General features: G+C 36.3%; 1 protein-coding gene and 1 non-coding gene across 6 annotated transcripts in view; one reads left to right on the forward strand and one right to left on the reverse strand.

Moving 5' to 3' along the window:
• FANCL (FA complementation group L) overlaps positions 1-12,759 on the forward strand; it is an 84,960-nt gene that overhangs the window by 45,816 nt on the left and 26,385 nt on the right. The window lies entirely within an intron of this gene.
• On the reverse strand, positions 916-1,022 carry LOC112869790 (U6 spliceosomal RNA). Its single transcript, XR_003224436.1, has one exon. It is a non-coding gene; the product is annotated as a U6 spliceosomal RNA (small nuclear RNA).

Raw genomic sequence — 12,759 nt, forward strand, 5'->3', positions numbered from 1 at the left:
GGGTTCTCACCAGATAATACACTTGACAAAATATTTTAGTTTTTAAAACATCACTGATAATGCTGTGCATTTATCCTAGGAACTCCTTAGAATAATTTAGTTTTTAGTTAGGTTTATGTTTATCCATCAAATTAAGAACTGTCATGTCCATAAACTATGAACTGGTTATGCTTACATTTATTTAGGTCCCTCACTTAAGGGACAGTGGTTTCTTAATCCATATTTTGCATATTTTTGTTGAATTTACACCTAAGCATTTAAAAAATGTGTTGCTACTGTGAATACTTGTTTAAGAAATCATATTTTCTAGGGGCACCTGGGTGTCTCCGTTGGTTAAGCATCCGGCTCTTGGTTTTGGCTCAGGTCACGATCTCATGGTTCATGGGTTCGAGCCCCATGTCAGGTTCTGCACTGACAGCTCAGAGCCTGCTTGGAATTCTCTCTCTCCCCCTCACTCCCTGCCTCTCTCTCTCTCTCTCTCTCTTTCAAAATAAATAAACTTAAAAAAATAATATTTCCTAGTTTACCATGACAGTATGGGCAAGCTATTTGTTTTTAAGTTTTTACTTTTTACTATAGTTACATGAGAACATAGTTTGAAGAGTTAGGTTACAGGGTTTTTGTTGATGTTGTTTGCTTTTTAGAACAAATAGTACTTCCTAGCCACCTTCCCACCTTTTTCTCCTTCTGCAGAGTCAGTGACTTTTAATTTTTAGCTGATCCTTTTGGTCTTATAATATTATTTGTATTATTACGTGCTCTTGTAATTATACTGCATTTTGTTTTTGTGTTAGTCCTTATCTGTTAACTTTCCACTATAGATGAGGTTGCTGTTTCTTCTCCCACTCCACACACATGCATACTTCGTATCTTCCTGTTTTCCCCAAATAGCTATCTTTTATTTATTTACTTTTTTTTTATATGGAATGTTTCACGAATTTGTGTGTCCTCCTTATGCAGGGGCCATGCTAATCTTCTCTATATTATTCCAATGTTAGTAGATGTGCTGCTGAGGTGAGCGTCCAAATAGTTATCTTTTAATTTTGATTATATTAATATTCAGGGTTTACATTATTATGAACACGTATGTGTATTATGCAGAGATGAGCCTTGTAGTTAACCCTCATTTTTCCTTTGTCACCCTGGCTGTTGCTATTCCTAGAGTTAACAGTTACCTTACTTTGTCACTTGTGTAGTTTTCTCTGTACTTAACACTCATTCCGCCCCCAATTTCCATCACTTGTCTACATCTCCTCTTAGCCATCTATATTAGGTTTTCTGTTAGCTTTATTTTCTGGGAAATTTCATCAACTTTACCTCATAACCTTCCTGTTGAGGTGTTTTGTTTGTTTGTTTTTTTCTTTTTACTTCTGTCATGTTCATCTCTAAGAGTTCACTTCATAGGTATATATTCTTTTTTCCCCAGAGATAGTAATATTTTTCTTTTTTTTTTTTTTCCCTCCGCCTCTGAGTCGTTTCTATTTCCTTGAGTTGCTTTTTTGTCTAGGCTTATAATCTTTGCTTATCTGCTTGTGATGAAAAGTCAGCTATAAAAAGCTCTTTGGAAGCTTTGAGTGCGTATGTGGGGCCTGTCAACTGTGAACCTTCGTGTAGAGTCATCTGAGTAGATCGCGTAGTGAGGAATGCCAAATGTCAGTACCTTTTAGGTCTTTTTGAATGATTGATTGGTTGGTTAGATTTCTTGGAGAAGACTCTTCCAACCTTCTGCCTGGTAGTCCCTGAGCAAGCAGAAAACACTCCTGTGAGGTATAAGTTGACCAAGTCTCGTGGACAGGACACCACAGCCTGAATTGGTAAGCAGTTAACCTTATGGCATCTTCTACTGATAAGGCGGAACATCATGTAGCTGTTAAAGAGACATGCTTACAGGGTAAACTTCTATTACCATAGAGCAGATAAATAATGAGGGTGGATTTGGAGCTAAGAGGCAAAAAATGATATCCAAGTTATCACTTGGTATTTTCAGACTTTTTAATTTGGCCATTCTTGGTTGTGTATAGTAGTCATTTTTTCCCCCTTTTTTTCCTTCCGTTTTGTTTATTGCTGATGTATTTAAATCTGTTTTCTTTAATGATTTTCTATCCACTAGCCTTGTTAAAGTCTTATCTAATAATTTATCAATAAATTCATTGGATTTACTGTGAACGTAATCATATCATTTGTAACAGTCATTTGTAACAACAGTTTTTATTTCCTCCATTCCCATCTTTATACCTCCCCCACCCCTCCCTTTACTGCTCTGGCTAAGCTCTCCAATACAATGTGAACTATAAATAGTAAACATAAGTGTTCTTGTATTGTTCTAGATCTCAAAGGAAAAACTTCTGAGTTTTTAATATTAGGTAGATTTTTGTCTATGTATTTCTTGTACTGAAATCCTTTAACAATAATTAACGGAATTTATTTCTATTTCTAGTTTGCTAAGAGTTTTGTTATGACTGGGAAGTTGAAATTATTAAATGTATTCTCTTTAAACACAAAGAGATAATCAAATTGTTTTTCTCCTTTAATCTGTTAATGTGGTGAATTATTGGATTTCCTAATATTAAACCAGTCCTGTGTTCTTGAAATAGACCCTGTTAGGTCATGGTGTATGTTATAACTGTTTATCTGTTGATCACACACCTATGATCTTCGATGTATATTGTATATCGCCAGATTTCATTTCTTATATTTTTAGGAATTTGTGTCTGTGAGCAATCACTTTGTTTTTTCTGCTTCCAAAATTTTGCTTTTGTTGCCTGTCTAGTTCTCCCTGTTTTTTTGTGAGATTATGCCATGAAGAAAAAACAGCGATAACATAGTTTTAGTGCATTTTGGGGAGGGACTGAAATTAGATGTGTGTATTTAATACACCTTCCTTACCTAGTAGCTTTTACCCCCCCTTTTTTTATAGAATATTAAATATTAGATGTGTAGTTACTACTTTATTTGAATTCTGATGTATAAACTAGTTGTGAACATGGGATGTTAAAATTCATCTTTGCTTTTGCCAGTGGGCTGCTAGTTAAAGAGAAATACTGAAATTTCTGAATAAGTGTGGTGAATACGAATGGAGTCCCACATTTCCAACTACAGGCAAGTGACAAAAGAGATAAATCCTCTTATTTTCCCACCCACTTGTGTTATACGGAGGGGATTAGTGTGGAAAGTTCAGGGTTCTTTGGACTTTCATAGAACTTAGGAAGATAAGTAAGAGGAACTAACTTATCAAAGGTCTACTAGGGAAGTTCTATCTTATTTTTAGTGCTTTATTAGATGAAATTGTATAGCTGTCATGGTCAGGTCTTTCTTTATAGTTAACCTTGAAAAAGGACATAAACAGAAAAGCAAGAAGCAACATTTTTCAGTAGGGAACAATTTAAATGTCGCATACATTTATTTCCACTAGTAATATGTGGAGCACTGAGTCGGATCCGGACATTGTTGTGGTGAATTAGACAGGTTCTAATACCTAGGGTAGGCTTTCAGGATTAACTTTCAGTCTGATAAGGAGAGCGTTATTAAAAAGATGATTTTAGTAAAATATGTTGAGTGTCATGATGAGCGGTTGTGATAAGGTGGAGAAGAAGCACATAATCTAACCTGATGTGACTAAGCACGTTTTCTGGATAGGATGTTACTTGAGCTCAGTGCGTCTTGAGGCATGAGAAGTTTGGTTTGGGGAGGGAGATGATACTTCAGGAGACAACTGCATTAGCCAAAGAACAAAGGCATGAAATTAGGAGATAGTACATGAATTGCACAGCTTTTGGTGTTCTGTGGGCAGTCTTAGAACACTGGAGCTTTTGCTAGACTGAGGCAGCATCTACTGTACTCGCACACCGTGTTTTACTGTGTTTTGCTTTATTGCACTTCACAGATATTTTCTTTTGTGCTTTTGTTTTTGTCTTTTACAAATTGAAGGTTTGTGGACTCTTGCCTTGAGGAAGTCTCTTGGCTCCGTTTTCCAATAGCATTTGCTCCTTTCTGGTCCCCGTCCACTGTGGTAATTCTTACGGCATTTCAGGGTTTTTCATTATTATTTGTTATGATGATCTGTGACCAGTGAACCTTGATGTGACTATTGTGATTGTTTTGAGTCCCTGTGAATTGCACCCATTTAAGATGGTGAACTTAATCGATAAATGTTGTGTGTGTTCTGACTGCTGCATATACTGGCTTTCCCCCGTCTTGCTCCCTTTCCCATGGCTGTCCTGTTCTCCGAGGCACAAAAATCTTGAAATTAAGCCAATTAATAACCCTAAATGGCATCTAAGTATTCAGGTGAGAAGAAGAGTTGAAGGTCTCTCACTTTAAATCAGAAGCTAGAAATGATTAAACTTCGTGAGGAAGGCATGGTAAAAACCAGGATAGGCTGAAAGCTGGGCCTCTTGAGCCAAACACTAAACCAGGTTATGAATGCAAAGAAGTTCTTGAAAGAGATTAAAAGTGTTACTCCAGTGAACACATAAGTGAACATACAAATGATAAGAAAGCAAAACTGTTTAGTGGTTCGAGCGGTCTGGATAGAAAGGTAAACCAGTCACAGCATTCTTCTAAGCCAAAGCCTAATGCAGAGAAAAGCCTTAACTCTCGTCAATTCTGTGAAGGCAGGGAAGAGGTGAGGAAGTACCAGAAGGAAGGTTTGAGGCTGCAGAGGTTGGTTCATGAGGTTCAAGGAAAGAAGTCCTCTCTAAAGCATAAAAGGGCAAGGTGAAGCAGCAAGTGCCCATCTAGGAGCTGCAGTAACTTTATTCGAAAGATCTAGCTAAGATAGTGAATGAAGGTGGCTACACTAAAGAAGAGATTTTCTGTGTAGACAAAGCAGCATTCTTTGCAAGATGCTGCCATCTGGGACTTGCATAGTCAGAGAGAAGTCAATGCCTGGCCTCATAAGCTTCAAATGACAAGTTGACTGCCCTTTTTAAGGCCTAATGCAGCTGGTGACTTTAAGTTGAAGCCGGTGCTCATTTACCATTCGGAAGATCCTAGAGCTCTTAAGAATGATGCTATATCAGCTCTGCCCGTGCTCTATAAATGGAACAACAAAGCCTGGGAGACATCACGTCTGTTTACAACATGGTAAGAAAAAAAAAAGATTACTTTTAAAAATGTCACTACTCATTGACAACGTACCTGGTCACTCAAGAGCTCTGATGGAGATCTACAAGGAGATTCATGTTTTCATGCCTGTTAGTGCAACATCCATTCTGCAGCCTGTGGGTCAAGGGATGATTTTGACTTTCACGTCTTAATATTTAAGAAATGCATTTTGTAAGGCCATAGCCCTATAGCCTCCAGATCTGGGAAAAAAATTGAAAACTTTCTGGAAGGGATTCACAGTTGTAGATGCCGTAAGAACATTCGTGATTGATGGGAAGAGGTCAAAATACCCACATGAACAGGAGTCTGGAAGAAGTTGTTGCAAACCCTCATGGAAGACTTTAAGGGTTCAAGACTTCAGTGGAAATGTGGTGCAGATGTGGGGGAAACATCAAGAGAACTAGACTTGGAATTGGAACCTGAAGGTGAGACTGACTTGCTTCAATCTCCTGATCAAACTTTAACGGATAAGGAATTATTTCTTATGAATGAGCAAAGAAATTGGTTTTTTTTTGAGATAGAGTCTACACCAGGCAAAGATGCTGTGAAGACCGTCGAAATGACGGCAAGGGATTAGATATTACAGAAACTTAGTTGATAAAGCAGTGGTGGAGTTTGAGAGAATTGACTGCAGTGTGGGTCAGATGCTGTCAACCAGCATTGCATGCCACAGAGAAATTGTTTGTGAAGGGGAGGAAGTCCCTCAGTGACTCAAACTTCATTGTTGTCGTATCTTAAGAAATTAGTGCAGCCACTCTAACCTCCAGCAGCCACTACCCTTGCCAGTTTGCTGCCATCAACGTCGAGACAAGACCGTCTTCAGGCAGAAAGATAGGACTCTGAAAGCTCGGGGGATAGTTAGGACTTTCTGGCAATAATGTGTTTTTTTTTTTTTTTAATAAAAGAACATTATTTTACACATACGTTATTGTGCACTTTGTAGGTCACAGTGCAGTATCAACGTAACTTTTACATGCACCGGGAAACCAAAAAATTCATTTGACTTGCTTTAGTGCAACATTTGCTTTATCGTGATAACCACTTCAGTGCAGTGGTCTGGAATCAAACCCACAGCATATGGAAGATGAGCCTGTAATGTCCTTGTCTTTTGTAACCTATTTTAATTTAAAGTCTGCTTTGATAATTAGTATTGCCACCCCTGCTCTCTTTTGGCTGTTATTTGCACAGAATGTCTTTTTTTATCCTTTCACTTTTAACCTTTTTGTCTCTGTGGATTTAAAGTGAGACTCTTACAGACAGCATATAGTTGGAACATGTGTTTTTATCCATTAGCCAATCTGTGTGTCTTTTGTTTTTTTTTTTTTTTTTGGTTCTTGCATATACATTTCTTACTGAAAAACTCATTCATAAGTTAACGTACAAAAATGTACAAACACATGATTAAATAATGATGAAGGACTGTTTTTGCGGCAGATATTTTTGAAGGTACCTTTAGATTTCCGTGTAAAAATGCACACCTGGTACCTCTTAAAACATAAGAACAAACTCAAGAAAAACATAGTGACAAAAGTAAGCTAGCTTACATTCGATGCCGTTGTCCATTGTGAATAGATACAATCAGTACATGTGGCTGTTACTCACCTGTTAATGTCTGTGGTAGAGGAGCTCTAACAAAAGGGCCCCTGTAATGTTAAAATGAATATTTTTGCAATAACCCCCGTCCCCCAAGAAAGAAATGAAAGGAGAAACCTTTCCCTGCATGCAGCAATCAGACAAGACTGATTTAAGGGGTCACCCATCAGTAGCCTTAAAGAATTTTAGCTGCCAAAATATGCACAAGGTCACATTTGGTTCTTATTGAAATCTGTCTTTTGATTGGAGAGTTTAATCCATTAATAGTTAAAGTAATTACTGATAAGGGGGGACATTTCTGTCATGTTGCTGCTGTTTTCCATATGTCTTATTTTGGCCCTTAGTTTTTGCATTACTGTTTTATTTAGACTTAGTTAAATTTTTCTAGTTAAACATTTAAATTTCTCCTTTTTGTGTATATGTAATAGATATTTTCTCTGTGATTACCAGGGGGATTACATTTAATATCTTGAAGGTATAACGTTCTAACTTGAATTTATACCAGCTTGACTTCGAAAACATATACAACCTTTGGTCCTTTGCAACTCTGTACCTGTGCTTTTCAGTTGTTATCACAAAGTTACATTTTTATACATTGTGTGCCCCCAAACCACAAACTAATAATTTTTTAAATGCATTTGTCTCATAAATTATGTAGAAAGCAAAATGCAGAGTTACAGACCAAAGTTACAAATAATGCTAGCTTTTAGACTAATTGTTATAAAAATGTGTTAGTCTCTTAAATCTTAGAGGAAATAAAGTAGTGTTAAGCCATTGTTCACGATAATACTAGCTTTTATAATTGCCATGTAATTACCTTTACTGAGATCTTTATTTCTTCAAAGAGCTTCATGTTACTGTCTACTGTCCTTTCATTTCAACCTGTGAGACTCCCTTGAGCATTTCCTGCAGCGTAGGTCTAATGATAGAACTACTTCAGCTTTTATTCAGTTGGTAATGTCTTAATTTCTTCTTCTCTTATGAAGGACAGTTTGGCCAAGATTTTTGGTTGTAAGTTGTTTTTGTTTTTGTTTTAAGCACTTTGAATATATCAGCCCACAACCTTCTGGCTTTCAAAATTTCTTGGAAATCTGATTGTTTTTGAGGATCCCTTGTCTGTGATGAGTCACGTCTTGCTTTTTACAAGATTCTGTCTTTGGCTTTTGAAAGTTTGTTTATAATGTGTCCTGGTGTGGATCTCTTTGATTTCATCTTACTTAGACTTCACTGATCTCTTGGATGTTTATATTCATGTCTTTCATCAAAATTGGGATTTTTAAGGTATTATTTCTTCAAATGTTCTCTGTTACTTTCTGTCTTCTTTTGGGTCCTCACAGTGCTTGCATTGTTGATGTGCCACCTTTCCCTTAGGTTCTGTTCTCTTCATTCCTTTTTGTCTCTGTTGCTCAGATTTGATCATTTACACTGTCTCGTCTTTAAGGTCCCTACTCTTTTGCACGCTCAAATCTGCGTTTAGATTGCTTTTATGAATGTTCCATTTCAGTCATTGTACTTTCAGCTCCAAAATTTCTTTCTGGTTTCTTTTTAGGTTTTCTTTCTCTTTATTGGTATTTCCATTTTGCTCATACATCATTTTCTTGACTTTCTCCACATCTCTCTTTAATTTTTAAAGCATCCTTAAGACCATTTTTTCAGATTCTTTGTCTAGTAGGTCTACTATCAGGTCTTTTTAAGGGACCGTTTCTTTAATGTTTTTTCTTTGGATCAAGGCCACATTTTCCTGTTACTTTATGCCTTGTAACTTTGTCGTTGTTGAAAACTGGATACTTTTAGTAGTGAGGTAAGTCTAGAAGTTGGATTTTCCCTTCTCCCTAGAAAGGAAAGATCATAATCTCCCGTTTTTTTATTTTATTCTTTTGGTTTTTTTTTTTTTGATTCTCATAGGTTGTCTCTGTGCCAAGGATCAGATTAAGGTATAAGCTTATTAGGGCCTTTTCTGGTCAGTTTTGAGCCTGCATCTTTCCCTGCACTTGTATATTGACTTCCACATTCCCCCTTTATATGCAGTTACTTTTAAATGCTTGCATCTTTAATGTCTGACTCCTAAAAAGGGGATAAAAAGAAAAATGATGAGGGAAGAGGGCACTGGCTCTTAAAATACCCTGCAGGAGGAGGAGAGGCTTGCAACAATCGGAGGAGATACAACAACAATGTCCAACTGCCTCTTTGCCCCTCTGAGATTAGAAGCCACATTCACATCAGAGCACAGATTGCTGCTAATTGCAAGACAAGATCCCTTTTGCCTACTCTTCCTCCTATAAGCTGTGCAAGTTGCTCCTGGAGTACCTGCGGGGCTGCTGGTCATGGGGCTGGGTGATGGAGAGCCTCTGTCAAGTGAAGAGCTGAAATAGAATTTGCAAGCCTTCAGTAGACTTCCAGGGTTCCAAAATAGATGCATCACACAGGTTCTATCAGTGTAAATGCTGTCTAGGTGGGAGACAGATTCCTGGTGTTTTCTACTCAGCTGTCTACTCAGAATCATCTCCTAATTAACTTGATGTTGAGTTTTTATTTTTTTTAATGGTCTACATTTTGAGAGTGCCTACTAATTGTCAGCATGCACTTGACAGATGTTTCTTTCTTTTCTTTTCTTTTCTTTTCTTTTCTTTTCTTTTCTTTTCTTTTCTTTTCTTTCCTTTCCTTTCCTTTCCTTTCCTTTCCTTTCCTTTCCTTTGCTTTTCTTTTCTTTTCTCTTTTCTTTCTTGGCTGCTGTAGTCATTCTGTAATGGCTGTTTATGAAGTGACTGTATTTCATTTGACTTTGTGGGTAGATACCCTCTTCTTAGGACTTATAAATAGTAGCAAATCTTTTTTTTTTCTTTTTGAGCAAGAGACGGGGTGGGGGGGGGAGAGGGAGCTGGAAAGGGCAGAAGGAAAGGGAGAGAGAGAACCTTAATGTGGCTTCACGCCCAGTGGAGCCTTCCAGCGGGGCTTGACCTCACAACTGTGAGATCATGACCTTAGCCGAAGTCAAGAGTCAGACACTTAACCATCTGACCCACCCAGATGCCCCTAGTAGCACATCTTTTAAGTCATCATCAGCAGTGGTCAGTTACAGTCAAAATAAGGTTAAGTATTAGAAGAGTTGATACATTCCGTGTGGATTGCTTGACAGAGAATAGCATTTGATTAAATAGGTGTAGTTATAGGGCTATCTACAGAAAATGTGGAGAACATCAATGAAGCTTGCAAATAAGATCAAATGAACTGAATATTTAAGAGATTTACTATCTCTTTAAAGATATCTGATTAGAAATACTGCAATTAATATTAAAATTAAGTTTCTTAAAAAAGTTTAATCTTGATATTTCCTTATTCTATTGAAGCTTTTTGAATCCCCTAGAGATAAAGACAAAAATGATTATTAGAGGATTTATCTGCACATATTATAGGAAAGTATAAAAAAAAATCAGAATGGAAAGCAACTGTTGCAAGTACCAGAAAATTATGCTATTAATTTAAGTGTCATCAGAGCACAAAAGATCACATTCCAGGACTGTGAGAAAATTATTAAAATACTGGAAATAATAGTACTTAAGATGAAGATATTATACTCTAAGATCTGGTTAAGTGACTGACATTATTATATCACTTCAGGTATTATAAAAGTAACAAAATGCTTTTAAAGATAATAAGCATTACATTTTGAGATTGGCAGTGTTCACACTTTTCTGCTTAAGTGCTTTCCTAGTTTAACATAATTTAATAACAGTTATGGGAGAATAGCTAACATCTGAGTTCTCCTATATATCTTTTCTCCTTCCTTCTCCAGTATATACACATTTTATATAACTATATATGTATAAAATATAAAATTTCATTCTCCAAGTGATGAGTTTATGGACAGTTATTTTTTGCCTTTGTCCTTGGCATTAGAAATACTGCTACTTTATAATTTTTTTAGCTCCTAATTATTGATTAATCTGCAAAAATAATCCTGCTTTGTAGATGCATTACTACCCAGAAGTCATAACAAGTGGTTTTTTTTAACAGCTTTATTAAGGTATAATTGATGTACAATAAACTGAATATAAAGTGTACAATTTGAGTTTTGACAAATGTTTACACCTGTGAAATCAACCCCGCAATCAAGATAATAAACATTTCCATTATGTCCAAGTTTCCCCACTTCCCTTTGTCAGGTGAACATGGTAGCTCCCCACTCCCCTTTGTAATCTCTCTGTCCTTCTTGTTCCTCCCGCTGGTGCCCAGGCAACTACTGATATGCTTTCTAGAATTTTGTATAATTCTGTGTGTTCTTTTCTGTCAGATTTCTTTCCTCAGCATACAGATTCTTCCATATGTGGCATATAATAACAGTTCATTCTTTTTAGGCCAAGTAGTACTCCATTATGTGGATTTGCTATATATTGTCCATTTACTTGTTGATGGACATAGGAATAGATTTTAAGATTTGGCTATTATAGATAGAGCTGCTGTTAATATTATGCGATGTCATTATATGAACATATGCTTTCATTTCCCTATAGCAAACACCTAGGGGTGGAATGAATGGTGGATCATATAAAAGGTGTATGTTTAATTTAAGAAACTGCTAACATCTAAATTTTTTTTTAACTAATTTAATTGAAAAAAAAAACTGTAGAAGCTATTTTAAAACTTTAAACTATTTCAAAACCAGTTGCTTAAGAAAGTGGTTGTTGGGGCACCTGGGTGGCTCAGTCAGTTAAGCACCCAACTCTCGATTTTGGCTCAGGTCAGGATATCACAGTTGTGACATTGAGCCCCACATTGAGCTCTGAGCTGAGCATGGAGCCTGCTTAAGATATATTCATTCATTCATTCATTCATTTTTCTCATATATACATATATATATATATATACACATATACATACACACACACATATATACACATATATACGTATATATGCGTATATACATATATATACACATATATACATATAGGTGTACACATGTACGTATATATGTGTGTATATATATACATGTATATGTATATACATATATATACACACATATATACACATATATATATAATCTGTCTCTTACCCTCTCCCCTGCTTGTTCTCTTTCTCTACAATTTTGTTCACATTTGGTTTGGCCAGTCTTTCTCATTTTAGCCATCCTAATAGTGTGTAGTGAAAAGTCATTGTGATTTTAATTGCATTCCTTTAATGACCAATAATGTTGAACATATTTTTTATGTGTTTGTCACCTATATATCTCTTCTGGTGAAGTATCTGCAAATTTTTTGCCCAAACGACCTAATTAGATGGAGAGATAGTCTACATTAATGCATTAGACTACTCAGTATTGTTAAGATGTCATTTCTCTTCAAATTGATCTATAGATTCAATATAATCCCAGTCAGAATTCCAACAGATTTAGTTTAGAAATTGACAATATAATTCCAAACTACATAAGGAAAATGCAAAGGATCTAAAATACAGAAACTGAAAAAGACAAAGTTAAAGAACTAATGTGACCTGATTTCAGGACACAAATTACATTTATCAAGATAATGTGGCATTATTGTAGAAATACTCCTTGACTGGAGATGGGGTTATGTCCTGATAAACACATTGTAAGTTAAAAATAATGTAAGTTGAAAATGCAATTAATAACACACGTAACTTACCAAACATCATAGCTTAGCCCAGCCTGCCTTAAACATGCTCAGAACACTTACGTTAGCCCAGAGTTGGGCAAGATCATCTAACCAAGGCTATTTTATAATAATGGGTTGAAAATCTCATATAATTTATTGAATCCTGTACTGAAAGTGAAAAGCAGAATGGTTGTATGGGTGCAGCATGGTTGTTTACCTTCGTGATTGCATGGCTCACTGGGAGCTGTGGCTTGCTGCCACTGCCCGGCATCACAAGAATATCCTACTGCATATTATTAGCCTGGAAAGATCAGGATTCAACATTTGAAGTACACATTCTACTGAATGCATACCAGTTTTCATACTGTTGTAAAGTTGGAATATCCCATGTTAGACCATTGAAGTTGGGGACTGCGTGTATACCTATACAACTGTTTGTGTATACAAAGAA

Source organism: Puma concolor, chromosome A3, assembly GCF_028749965.1.
Source record: "Puma concolor isolate L17-30 chromosome A3, mPumCon1.1.hap2, whole genome shotgun sequence".
Lineage (NCBI taxonomy): Eukaryota > Metazoa > Chordata > Mammalia > Carnivora > Felidae > Puma > Puma concolor.